Here is a 15,000-nt window from a genome sequence, read left to right as displayed (position 1 = left end):
CTGCGCTCACCACTGCTCTCACCACTGCGCCATCCCTGCACCTGTGAAGCGCGTAACTTCTCTGAATGTTTGTGGGGTTAGATTTTCTTTCATATAACCTGAATGCGTGTCATTAGGGAGTTTAAGCAAAGACGACGGCTACGGCAACGACAACGCCACAAAGCAAGAACATCATTAATTAAAAAAGGAAAAATAATCGTCCTGCACGTGCAGCACGAATTTCCGTGCATAAGAAATGGCGGCCATGAACCAAAGTAATCCTCTGGGAAACGAACTCTATTTTTATAAAAATACATTGTTTTGTTTCAGTAATCCAATGTGGCTGCTGGTCGCGTGAGTAAAAACGCTCTATACGCTGGCGGAAAGCTTTCGACAACAATTTGTACACGTGTGGTGTTTTCTTAGACTTTTCTAAGGCCTTTCACTGTAAACTATATGACCTTGCTAAACAAGTTGAAATCCTATGGAATAAGATAGACTCCTTTAATCATAGTTACTTTTCAAATAGGCAAAAGTATGTTGCATGGGTGGTTTATCGAGGTTAAACCTGCGAAGCGAAGTCGAGTGATTTTTAGACCCGATAATACACGCAAATGTGAGCGAATTTTGTGAAAACATCCGACTCAAGGCACAGGTAACCCAGGCTCACTGTGTTTCTTTTTTAATTAATGATATTCTTGCTTTGTGGCGTTGTCGTTGCCGTAGCCGTCGTCTTTGCTTAAAATCCCTAATGACACGCATTCAGGTTATAGTTCCACAAGGTAGCTGTCTCGGGCCATTATTATTTTCTCTCTATGCTAGCAAGTTTTTTAAGATCGTCGAATCACATCTTCCTAATCTCCATTGTTATGCAGATGACACAACTGTATATCGTGTTTAGACCAGGAAATGATTTGGAGGAAACTGCTGCCTTAACTGCCATGGAATCATGTATTGCTGATATCAGTCAGTGGATGCACACGGATAAGTTAAAACTGAATTCAGATAAGACAGAATGTCTTCTAATTGGAACGCGACAACAACTTCAGAAAGTCAGCAACATCAGTATGTTAATTATTGGTTGGCGACTCCCAAATTGCTCCATCATGTGAAGTTCGAAACTTAGGAACCTGGTTTGACTCGAAAATGAGTATGCTAAGTCATATTAACAGAAGACTTGCTCATCTGCTTTTTATTATCTTTATAACATACGTGGAATTAGGAAATATTTAAGTCGTCCAACTAACGAATCATTAGTTCATGCTTTTATAACCAGTAGAGTAGATTATTGTAGTAGCCTATTATATGGCCTCCCGAATTCACATATCATGAAACTCCAACGTATACAGAATGTCGCAGCTCGGCTGGTCATAGGAGCACCAAGATTCTGTCATGTTACACCATTGCTTTTTAACCTTCATTGGCTCCCGATTAGTTACCGCAAAAAGTTTAAGATTTTGCTTTTGACATTTAAGTGTTTATATGGTCTAGCTCCTAATTACCTGATTGATTTAATTTGCATCAAAAAGCAATCCAGATACTCCCTTAGGTCAAACGACTCTTTATTACTTGAGTTACCTAGCATTAAGACCCGTCCAACCCTTGGCGATCGTGCATTCCAGTCAGCTGCACCTTATCTTTGGAATGCATTACCTTCAACAATTCGCAACATAAAGACATTGGACACTTTTAAGACTGCTGTTAAAACTCATTTTTTTAATTTAGCTTTTAAATAGGTTTTTCTATTCATGTCTCTTTTTTAATTTTGCTTTTAAATAGGTATATGGTTGTAGTTTTTAGTAGTTTCTTATGTTTTAGTTTTTAGGACAGTTTGACATAATTTTATTTTAAAATATTGTGAAGCGCAACTGAATATATTCATATAGAGGTCTGCGCTATATAAATGTATTTATTATTATTATTATTATTATTATTATTATTATTATTATTATTATTATTATTATTATATGAAAGAAAATCTAACCCCACAAACATTCAGAGAAGTTATGCGCTTCACAGGTGCAGGGATGGCGCAGTAGTGAGAGCACTCGCCTCCCACCAATGTGAGAGAATGAAAGGGTAGTTTCTAAAGAAACTGTGGTGCTAGATATCGGGACCTAAGCGATCTCTTACGATCACCGATCACCGATCGTTTCACATGTACCTCCGCAAATGTCATTTATTGCATAACCTGTACGTTATGTAATAAATTATACATTGGTGAGACAGGTAGACGACTAGGTGACCGATTCCGCGAACACCTTCGCGATGTTGAGAAGAATGACAAGGATGCATCCAAGCCAGTCGCTCGCCGTTTTAATCTGCCTAACCACTCCAAAAAACACATGGCTATCTGCGGCCTTTCCCTACATCTAGGTACGACGGAAAGCCGCAAGAATCTGGAACAAAAATTCATCTTTCAAATCGGCACCCTTAATCCTCACGGTATTAACGAACGCTTTTCATTTAACTAATATATTCTTATTTTTCACGTTGCCATGTTACCACCAATAGCGTAGCTCCTACTCTACTATAAAAACTACACGTAACCCATAATCCCTCGATTCCGTCTGACGAAGGGCTAACGCTCGAAACGTCAGCTTTTAGAATCTCTGTACGGTGGCCAATTTACATTATCAACTCCGTTGCACCACAGTTTCTTTAGAAACTACCCCTTCATTCATTTGTTATTCAACCGCTGCGACCACTAACCTTGTGTTCTAGTATTTTTTAATCCACAGATTTCTAACAGGAGACCCAAGACGACGATGCCAAGCTTGAAGAAACTCACCAAGGAGCTACGCCAGGAAATCGTAAGTTATCTTTTTCCTTTTCCCACACTTAGCAGTAACTTAGCTTTCCGTTTAGCCACTCTCATTTTCGCCAAAACTAGGTTTTGTTGTCACATCAACTTCATTGGCCGTTGCCTCAATTCTAAAGTCATTCCTAAAGGTTTTCGCTCGAACTTTCATGCGTCTACATTCTCTCACTCAAATCAGTATGAGGATCACAATTAGAGCTATGTGCCAAAAACGAATCGCACTTGACAAACATTGCCGCTCCGAACTTTCCAAAATCTGTCCAGCAATTTTAGTACAATCGATTCGCGCTAAAATCCGACAACTTAATTCTGGATTGTTTGACCATTTACACCAAACCAAGATTCTAAAACTTCAACAATTAATAGGTCCGCAAATTACCGACGACACTACATTGCATAGCCATAATACCGTAATTACAATTCCAGAAAATCTTCCGCTTACTGACTCAGAGAAATCTGTTCTCAGTAAGGGCCTAAATTTTGTCCCTATTACTAAAGGCACCAACGAATTTTCTATTAAGCAAGATGTCGAAAAATTCCTTCGCCGCGTTCAGTTAAAAGCCTTTTTTCACGACAAAGAGGATGATTCGGACACTTCTAATAAAGATATTTTTGAAACACTTCTAGTTCGCAAATCCAAATGGACTCCCCCAGAGGGACAATTTGCCTCTTTAGATTTTTTCACCTAAAAATGCCGTCACGACATTCACAAACTTAAATTCAATCGCAACACTAAATTTTCCAACCTTTCCTCGGAAGAGTGGGCGGCGCTTAAAAATCTTAGTAAACGCAACGACATAGTTGTCAAATCGGCCGACAAAGGCGGCGCGGTAGTTGTTTGGCGGTCCGACCTTTACCAAAAAGAAGCTCTGCGGCAACTTTCGGATACCTCGTTTTATGCCAAAATCCCTAAAGATCTCACTTCCAAAAATCAAAAACTTGTCAAAGACACCATTCAAAATCTTATAGTTAATCAATAATTACCGGACACTGCCACTAATCTCATCATCAACACCCCTAGAACTTCGTGCATTTATTTCTTGCCTAAAATTCACAAACCCAACAACCCAGGTCGCCCTATCGTTTCTGCCTGTAGTTGCCCCACCGAACTCATTTCTAGCTACTTCGACAGGGTTATGACGCCTATCGTCAAATCTTTGCCATCATACATTAAAGACAGTACACACGCACTACAAATTTTCTGCGATTTCAATTTCTCCGGCCAACACAAACTTATTTTCACCATGGACATTACATCTCTATACACAGTCATTCCTAATAGCGAAGGTCTTCAAGCACTTAAACACATTTTCGATCAACACACTGTCAAAGAACCTAGCTCCGAAACGCTCCTCCGCCTTGCCGAACTAGTTTTAACAGGTAACCGGTCGCGTCGCCCACAAGTTAACTCGCCTACAGGTTAACTCGCCTACACCGAAGTTAACTCGCCTACACGTTTGAAGTTAATTCGCCTACACATAAAGTTAACTCGCCTACGCATTCGAATTTACTGTTGATGTTATAAGATAAAGAAAAAACAAAAAGTTTACTCGACACTATCAGGCAGAAAAACTTATTTTCACCATGGACATTACATCTCTGTACACAGTCATTCCCAATAGCGAAGGTCTCCACTTTTTCGATCAACGCACTGTCAAAGGAATACCGGTCGTTTCGCCAACGTGTCACTTCGCCAACGACCTGTTCGCCAACGTATGAAGTCTATTCGCCAACGTCTAATGTCAGTTCGCCAACGCTTATATGTCAGTTCGCCAACGTCCAAAAACACCTTTTTCGTTGAAAATAATTGTCAATTAGATAACTTGCAATTCACTTCATGAGAGGGATTGTTGATGTGAACCGCCATATTTGTTATTGAACCTTTCAATGCGCCCCAATACCCCCTCAAATTTTATTAGGTTTCTTTATTGATAGTTTATTGCTGGTCATATTCTTTTGCAAACCTGGTGGCTCCTAAAGGAGCCGTGTTTTGATTGTGATTTTTACTGCCTTCTTCAGTTTCCACGAGTGGGGCCGTTGAGATGTGAGCTCGTTTTCAGCAACTGTGCGGCGGTCTTCTCTTTCCTTTTGTACTTCTCCCAGCTGTCGAATAGCCTCGCCTGCAGGTTTCGATACTGCTTCCGCTGGACCCGCTTCAGTTTTTGATCGGACACAAGCCTGATGGTGACGGCTGTAAGTCTCGCCTAAAGCCGTGGATGGCGTGGAAGAGAGAGAAGGAGAGAGAGATATTGGGGAGAGTGAAACGAACATTTTCAAGTCGAATCAAACAATTCATCTTGGATCAAGGGTCACATTATCTTCTTTTGGTAATTTGTAAATACATTCCAGATCTATTTCACAAAGTATTTTGGACGTTGGCGAACTGACATATAAGCTTTGGCGAACTGACATTAGACGTTGGCGAATGGACTTCATACGTTGGCGAACAGGTCGTTGGCGAACTGACACGTTGGCGAAACGACCGGTTACCCTGTCAAAGAAACAAGCTCAGAAACGCTCCTCCGCTTTGCTGGAACTTGTTTTAACGCTTAACTGTTTTTCATTCGCCGGCAACTATTACAAACAAATTAATGGCGTAGCGATCGGCACAAGAATGGGACCTAGCTATGCTAATCTTTTTGTAGGATATGTTGAACACCAATTTTTTAATCAGTACAACGGCCCCAAACCTGAACTCTACGGCCGCTACATCGACGACTGCATCGGCGCTATTTCATCCAGCAGAGAAGAACTCGATCAATTTATAACCTCCGTCAACTCTTTTCATCCGGCTCTTAAATATACCTGGGAAATTTCGGAAACTTCATTGGCTTTTCTAGATATCAAAGTTTCTATTAGAGGCAACGTGCTATGTACTAGTGTGCACTACAAACCTACTGATTCTCACAGTTATTTGTTGTATTCATCGTCACATCCGTCACATGTCAAGAACTCCATCCCTTATTCTCAATTTCTTAGACTTCGACGCCTATGTAGTGATGACTCCGATTTTTCCAGCAAATCAGAGGAGATGTGCCAGTTCTTCGAAAAACGTGGCTATCCTGTCTCTGTGGTCAAGGCGGGCCATCATCGCGCCCAACAATTTGATCGACAGTCATCACTACAAACGTCACAAAAAGATAAGAATGACAGAATTCCATTCACCCTCACTTTCCATCCTCATAATCACGCAGTCAAAAGCATCATTCCTAGTAATTTTAAATTACTCCAAAATGATCCCGAGACTGGTAGAATCTTTTCGCAACCTCCACTTATTTCATTCAAACGCGACAAAAACGTAGGCAACTTTTTAGTTAGAAGCGCGCTCAAAACTAACGAGAAACCCGGCACTTTCAAATGCGCGCGCTCACGATGCAAAACTTGTCTTTTCATTGTTAACACTAGCAAGATATCGGGACCTAAGCGATCTCTTACGATCACCGATCGTTTCACATGTACCTCCGCAAATGTCATTTATTGCATAACCTGTACGTTACGTAATAAATTATACCTTGGTGAGACAGGTAGACGACTAGGTGACCGATTCCGCGAACACCTTCGCGATGTTGAGAAGAATGACAAGGATGCATCCAAGCCAGTCGCTCGCCATTTTAATCTGCCTAACCACTCCAAAAAACACATGGCTATCTGCGGCCTTTCCCTACATCTAGGTACGACGGAAAGCCGCAAGAATCTGGAACAAAAATTCATCTTTCAAATCGGCACCCTTAAATTAATCCTCACGGTATTAACGAACGCTTTTCATTTAACTAATATATTCTTATTTTTCACGTTGCCATGTTACCACCAATAGCGTAGCTCCTACTCTACTATAAAAACTACACGTAACCCATAATCCCTCGATTCCCTCTGACGAAGGGCTAACGCTCGAAACGTCAGCTTTTACAATCTCTGTACGGTGGCCAATTCACATTATCAACTCCGTTGATAAAACCAAATTTTTGTATCCCACCAATGTGGCCTGGGTTGAGTTTGTTGGTTCTCTACTCGGCACCGAGAGGTTTTTTCCGCGTACTCAGGTTTCCCTTCTCCTCAAAAACCAACATTTGACTCGCTTTGCGTTAATTGTTAATTTCAGTTTACAGTTTCCCCAATTAGTGCTCCAGCGATAGAACAACTAGACACTTAAATAAAGTTCCTTTCCTTTCTTTCCTTACCTTTTCACCTTTTTAATCACGTGACCCACGAACAAACTGTTGTTGATGAGATCATTGAACTCCAGCATTCTTAGCCCCTAATTAAGAAAAATGTGAATGAAATCAATGACATAAAATTGAAGTAGATCGAATCAAACGGTTTTTTTGACGAGAGTGGAAAACGGGAGAATGTATTCGGGGACAAACTCAACCCACATATGGCGTTGATTCCGGGAATCCAGGCCGGGTCACATCATTAAATTGGTGAAGGGCGAATAAACTATTCCGTCATCCGCAACGACAAATAGCGTCTAAAACCCAATGCCTGGCTCCTCAATTATTGTGGTTATGACTACAATGGATACTCCAAAATAAGGTGAGACATTTTGTGACACATATACAGAAAACTTCAGTGTTAACCCGCTTCGGCAGATAAACAACACCCTGTTTAGGCAGAGAATAACTGCTGGATTAGGCACTGATCTCTTGTGATTAGGTCTAATCGCCGACTCGATGATTAGCTTTCATAAATTGTTCTGAATTCTGGTGACACCATATTTAAAGTTAATAAAACTTTATTTTCACTCAGAGTTTTTTCTATTACTAACCCCACTGTAAGGTTGGCATTTTACTTTGTAAATTTCTCTTCTTCATTTAACAGACTAGCCCTAATTTTATACTCTGATTTTCCCTCAACTCACCATCCACACACAGAGTATTTTCCCCTCACTTACCCGCTTTACTAGAGATTATTATTTCAGTTAGTGAAGAGAAACCCCTTACTGTAGGGGGATTCTTTCTGCAGCACCACAATCATGCCACTAAGGTTGCTAGTCTACTGCTGTTTTTTTTTTGGTTTTTTTTTTTACTTTATAGCGACAATATTTCTTGTTTACAAACGTCACATTTCTTTTAATTCGGATATTCAAATTTTCCAACCACGGAACAAAAGAAGTGATTGTTTCAACAGCCAATTAGGTTCTGGTTGGCATATTAATAACAATGCGTGGCGTCAGGAAAAAAAATCGCTATACAACCAGCTCAGATAAACAACACTCTGTTTAGGCAGAGAATAACTGCTGGGTTAGGCACTGATCTCTCGTGATTACGTCTGATCGCCGACTCGATGGTTAGTTAGCTTTCAGAAATCGTTCTGGTGATACCATATTTTAAAAACTTAGTCAAACTTTGATAAGATCGTTTGGTATTTTATATACAAAAAACTAGAACTCCTAGAGAGGCTAAGTCGTTAATCTAGGTCCTTGATGGTCAATGTGTCCCGCTAGCTGCGGGCTCTACAAAGTCGGGTAAGCGCCCGACAAATACATGACTGATGGAAAGGTGTAATGGGCCCGAAGGATATTAACGACCTACAGTAGCTCTCCAGTGAGTTCTAGTAGCTCAATGGGCAGAGGAGCATCCAATGTGCGATGTTACAGAGGTCGTAGGTTTGATTCCTGCTTAGGAATCTGATTTTCCAGTTTTCCTCCGCCCGTTGCCCGTTGCCCGTTGCCCGTTGCCCGTTGCCCGTTGTCAACGCAACTTGTGTTGTATCAGTCCTTCCCTCGGGCCCATTACACCTTTCCATCATTCGCGTATGTCGGTATTGTTTTTACGTTTATTTCGTACGGTCACGTTCATTCAGTTGTAACTGACTCACGCACGCAAACAATCCACCGATATTGCTTTTATATCCATTAACTCTTAATTTATTTGTAGCTGGATTCCTTGTTCCTGCTCAACACGTTCCAACGAGGACATTGCCAGGTAATGAGACACTCCTAATTGGTTATTTGTTTGTTGTTTGATTGAACTGTATTGTATTTAATTAGCTGTACATTGTGATCACATAATATGTCTCATCAGCCTGCTTTAAGTTAAAGTCTTCACTGTTTCTCATTGTTTAATAGCAAGAAAGTAATGCATGCGTAGCAAATTTCCTACTCGCCTCCTGTTTCTTTTCTTTGGATTAAAGTTAGGAACTATGTCGGCACACATTCGTTTTATGCATATCTGTTTATTTTCTGGAGTGACCACGATCATTCAGAACTTTCTTAGTTTGTGACTGACGCACGCACGCAAACAATTAACCAATGCTGCTTATCCATAAATTCATTTGCGGCGAGATTCGTTATATCTGCTTAAGAGTTTGTAACGACTTGAGGAGCATATCAAGGTAATAAGTAACATTAGCTTGAGGGGTGTAATAAATTATTTGTTTTTTGTGTGATCGAACCACATACTGCCCTCCATTCTCTCCTTGCACATCGAGAAAGTAAGTAAATGATGTTTATTTCATAGGTACTGAGATTTACCCACGAAAATCATAGTGACTAAAATTCGTACTAATTTTAAATGTAGCCAATCAGGAACAGGAACGACAAAATTTCACTGTGAAGAAATATCGTTCATCTAATCAGCAACGCGAACGACGAAATTTCACTAGTGATGAATGAACGTATGGAAAGGATCGTCATCAGACAGCCGTTGCACAAAAACCGCGCGCTTTGAAAAATTGCTAAGGGAAGGTTTGCTTCTGTTTGCTCAGTTGAGGAATTTATTTTAGAACAAGAAAACAGAAATGCCACTCAAGAAACTGAACGAGATGTACGATTGCATAAACGACTTTTGAAAACGAAGGTCGAAAACAGGAAAATGAAGTTATTCCAGCGGTTGAGCTGAATGAATACGAGCCGACTTTCCTTCGAGGTTTAGTGGCTAGCTTGGAACGACAACTGAAGAAAAAGAGCTATTCCGCAAGCATACTGAACAAACGACCTGGTATTTGAGAAAACCAAAGAAGTTCTTTAGTCCAAACAAAAACAACTAAAGAAGCAAGGAAAGGGAAATAAACCAAAAGCGCCGGTTCCTTTGACAAGCGACGAACTAAAAACACTCTTCACTTTGGCTTATTTTCAAATATCTGAAACACAGTAAGTAGTGTAAATTTTATTATTATACATCAGACTCACTATGAAAAATCTGATTGGTCGAGAGCATTCAATCAATTCACAATAGCTGGTGAACTTGACATGATAAATGTAATATCTGCTGCAGATATTACGTTCAAGGTCTGCCTGGTTACTAAGCCCCTTGGAGTGTTCTCCTCAGAAACAAAATGGCTGAACGCTTCGCTTCTGTTTCTGAGGATAAATTATGTGAAAAATGTATAATAAAACAATTATTGAATTCGGTAAACCACGCGGGATGTTGGTAGAACACGAGAAGAATTCGTACGGAACCCGCGCCCGAAGTGCACGAGTTAGTCAAAACTGTGCCATCCTGTCAATTATTTTCCCTTTCATCGAAAATGGTACATTTCTATGCGCAAACGACGTTGTTGTCGATCTACCCTGTCGAAAGGACGTCACCAAGGTATTTTTTCGCGAAGTTAACACAAATAAATACATTATCAATACAGTTTTGACGTCTTCTTATACTTGAAAATCCATAGGGAGCTTTAGCAACGACGTCGGGAGCGGCAACGAGAACGTCATCTCAAAACATAAATTCTCATTGTTGTAATCGCTTCACGACTATTCCAAGTTTTTTAATATGACAAAGGTGTGGCAGTTCCTCAGGAACGAAATCGTTATTGGCGGCGATTAATTTAGGGGAGAAAAAGTGCTGACGTTCTTCATAAAACCTCAAATTTAGCTTTTTCACGTTTTTGTTTTGCTGACGACGGCAAAGAAATGAACAAAAGTGAAAAACGCACGTACAGGGCGTGCAAAGCTATTGCTTTTGCCCACTAAATATGCAAATTTGTGACGTCCTCGTTGCCGTCGCCCTTGTCTGTGCTAAAGCTGTCTAATATCATACTGAATACTTCTTAAAATAGTTAGAAAAAGCACAAATAACAGACTAAGCAAAACAGCTGACGTTCTAACCGCCGCTCGCTAGCAACCCAGTTTTGGCGACAAAGTTTGTTGACAAAAAAAATTGCCACAAAACCTTTAAAAAATGGTTTTCTGGCCTTTTAATTGAGAACAATTAACGTGAGGTCGGATAGCACAGTTTTCCCGCTCGCTGAAAGTTGATTGGTCAATGTAAATTTCAGTAGCTCTTGCCGTATGCACGGAGTGGTTTATCATGCCTATAAACCATAGAAACCTCTGGTCTATTGCTTTTATAAAATAATTCAGAAGACGCGCGATTTTTCCATGAGTTTGTTGGCACAATAAAACATAGCTGATTGATCAATCAGAGCGCGAGCATTGATTTGGTTATTATACAAAATTAAATAAATTGTAGGTTGGGCGATTTTAAACCATTGTTCATTGCTTTCATCGCCCCACTCCATTTGTGCGAAATAAATTTTTCTATCAAGCACTACCACGAAAAATCCTATGAAATAAACACCGTACAGCATGGAAAATGCTTTGTACGATTTTTATTCACTCGTTGTTTCGTATCTTGAATTGTTCCTGAAGGGAGGAGGTTTTAGTTTTTGAATCCGCTTAGATTCAAAATTGAGGGTGTCACAAAGCAAATGACGGTTAGGAATGCAAACGCTGTTTTCAAGTCCTTCGAATACACTGATCTTTTTGTGAAATACAAAAATTTCGGTGCTCGATTTGTGGTAATGTATCGACCACCGCCTTCAAAGAAAAATAATCTTAGCTCAGCTATGTTCCTTGAGGAGTTCTCGCGTTTTTGCGAACAACTTACTTTGGATGGAAGACCCCTAATTATTTGTGGGGATTTTAATTATTATATTGATAACTCCTCTAACGGTGAGACCCGTCAGTTCATTGACTTACTAGAGTCTGCCAATTTATTTCAGCATGTATCTGGCTCTACTCATCGCCGTGGTCATACTCTTGACTTGATCATAACGAGGAAAGATGAATCACTAACAGAGGAGGTTGAAATTCTGCACGACATCTATTCCGACCAACGAGTTGTCATGTGTAAACTGAACTTCGCGAAGCCACCTCGCTCCAAAATTCTCGTGACCTGCCGGAACAATAAAACCTTTGACTCGGATCGGCTAAGGCTTGACCTGACATGCAGACGCACTCTCGCAACTGATTCTCGACCAAGATATCTCAGTTGACACATATAATGCTACTCTTGGGGAAGTCTACAATGCTCATTTTCCACTCCAAACGAGATGGGTAACCCATCGGCCTCGTTCTGCTTGGTACAAATCTGATCTTAGGGCTATGAAACGCGACAAACGTCAAGCAGAACGGAAATTTAGGAAATCACGACATGAGGTCCACAGCAACTTTTTGAGGAGTCGTGTGCTACTTATAATAGCCTGCTTGAATCAACCAAGTGTAGTTACTACAAGCAAAAAATTGAAAACTCGAACACTAAATAGCTTTTTAGAATGATTGATGGTTTTTTCACTGTAAGATCACCAGTAATACCGACACATGATTCACTAGCCCAGCTTGTTGAAAATTTCAACGACTTTTTCATCCAAAGAATTCACGGCTTCAGACGAGAGCTGGACGGAGTCCCTAAAGCTACCACCTGTTCCTTTATGATTGACAAGGAAGCTCCTCAAATAATTATCTCTTTCCAAGTTTAGCCAAGTCAGCTCTACTATGATTAATCATGTTATAAAAGCCTTGTCAACGAAATCTTGTCCTTTGGATCCTATGTCAACCCAGCTACGTAAAGATCATCTGGACCTCATTGTGCCTGTTGTTACGGATATCATCAACGAATCACGGGTCGACGGGTGTGTTTCCAACTTGTCTCAAGCATTCCCTTATACGACCACTTTTGAAAAAACAAGATCTTGATCGGGAGAACCTGAAGAACTACAGACCTATAGCGAACATTCATTTCCTATCTAAAGTCATCGAAAAAGCTGTAGTGTTTCAAATAAATCTTTATTTGGAAACTAACAAGCTTTTCCACTTTTGCAATCTGCATATCGCAAGCATCATTCCACGGAAACCGCATTATTGTGTGTTCTGGATGGCATTTTGATGTCTCTAGATCATCGGGAAGATGTTGTCCTGGGACTTAGGTGTCATACTGGACAAGGAACTTAATTTAAGACAGCATATTAATGATACTTGCAAAAAAGCTATTTCTGCAATAAGATCAATTAGTCGAATTAGAAAGTACATGTCCCAAAGTAATCTTTTGCGATCTCCCGGATAGATTACTGCAATAGTATTCTCTATGGACTTCCTACTATTGAGCACGAAAAACTACAAATTAACGGGTTCAGAACATCGCAGCTCGTGTAATCACAGGAAGCAGTCGGAGAGACCATATTACCCCAGTGCTTAAGAACCTACATTGGCTTCCTGTTAGGTCACGCATCACTTTTAAGATTTTACTCTTAACCTACAAAATTCTGAATGCACATTCGCCTAGTTATCTTACTTTGCTTATTAGTTCTTATAAACCAGATCTTTCTTTACGTTCATCCGAACTTTTACTTCTACAAGTTCCGAACGTCATGACAGCCTCTTATGGTCAAAGAACCTTCTCTTATTGCGCCCCGAAACTATGGAACAGTCTGCCTAAATCTTTTAAAAAAGTCAGTGACTGTAAGTATTTTTAAAAAAGAAACTTAAAACATTTTTTTTTTGCGATTATTTTAACCCTTAGATAGTTAATTATACGATTTAACTTAGTTATTTTTCGTTACATAAGGTTATATATATAATTCAGATTTTTAGCTTCCCGCTGTAAGCACATTGAGAATTTTAAATGCGCTGACAAATACTTTGCTATTATTATTATTATTATTATTATTATTATTATTATTATTATTATTATTATTATTATTATTTCCGCACAGGTCGCTATTGCATTATGTATGCAGGACAAATTAATTATGTAGTATTTGCGCTATTCGAACAATACGTATACCCAAGGGTATCGAAGATATACATGGCTAATTTGTACTTACGGGATGATTAAAAGTGGATCTCCTTCTCTCGCTCTCGTTTCCTCCCTCTCTTTTTTTCTTGCTCTCTTTTTTCTTCTCCCTCTCTCTTTTCTTTGCCCTTTTTGCTCACACCGTGCTTGTTTCTTTTCGTCCCAGCTTTCCTCTTTCGATTTCTTTGTCCTGTCTTTCTATTCCAGATTCCACTCGGATTTTTCTGTCCTTTTTTCAATGTCTCCCGCAGTCTGCCTTGAACTCCGTACCACTGTAAACCTCTGGAATACTTGTCCCTCTTCTAGAGCACTGAGATAACGAGTCAAGTTGCTAATTCACACCTTGATAATGATATTTCTTTGGAATTCTAGACGACAATTTACAGAACAACTACTTTTCTTTCGCTTATTTTAAAATTGACAAATGGCTAAAATTGTAGGAAAAGTGCAAAAATTAAGTTGAAAATGTTCGATTTTCCGCATTTCAGTCAGAAATTCTACCGATTTTTTTGAAGTCCATATAGATTTAGACAACGGACGTCTATTGTTATCGCTATTGTTTTCTTGAAACAAAGGACCGTATGCACAATGAAGTAGGGACCTGTGCGGAAATCTTGCCAAAAGGGCAATGTGGCCATCTATGTAAGGGATAGCCTCAAGGTCCTGGATGTTTACTGTTCCAGACTTTATGAACTTATTTGTTTAACTTTGTTGCTGCCTTCTGGTCACCGTATGCTAATTGGTGGCCTTTACAACCCACCGAAGCATAAATACCGAGACGCGGATTTGATGAATTATCTCATTAGCTTTGTGGACTCGGCGTTGGATAAACACCCTGACACGGTTATTGTGAGCGGTGGGGACGTCAATCGATTGGACACGCAAGAACTTAAAGCATTGTCGGGTTGGGACGTTATGGCCGATTTCCCCACGAGAGGTAAAGCATGCCTGGATAATTGCCTAACCAACAGGCTGGTTTGGAAACACCTATCCTCTTCACATGTTAATAAAGACCGATCACGAGGGCTTTGTCTTACCAGCTGGAACAAAACTCAAACTCACGCGCCGCAAAGTAATCGTGCGTGATTGTAAAGAACATCGCAAACAATCATTCTATCTGGCTTTAGCGGCGCCAAGACCGGCAAGAGGTTGTCACGTTGCAGTTAGAATTTTAGAGGACAAAATCTA

Source organism: Montipora foliosa, chromosome 3, assembly GCF_036669935.1.
Source record: "Montipora foliosa isolate CH-2021 chromosome 3, ASM3666993v2, whole genome shotgun sequence".
Lineage (NCBI taxonomy): Eukaryota > Metazoa > Cnidaria > Anthozoa > Scleractinia > Acroporidae > Montipora > Montipora foliosa.
Note: the sequence above shows the minus strand (reverse complement) of the source record.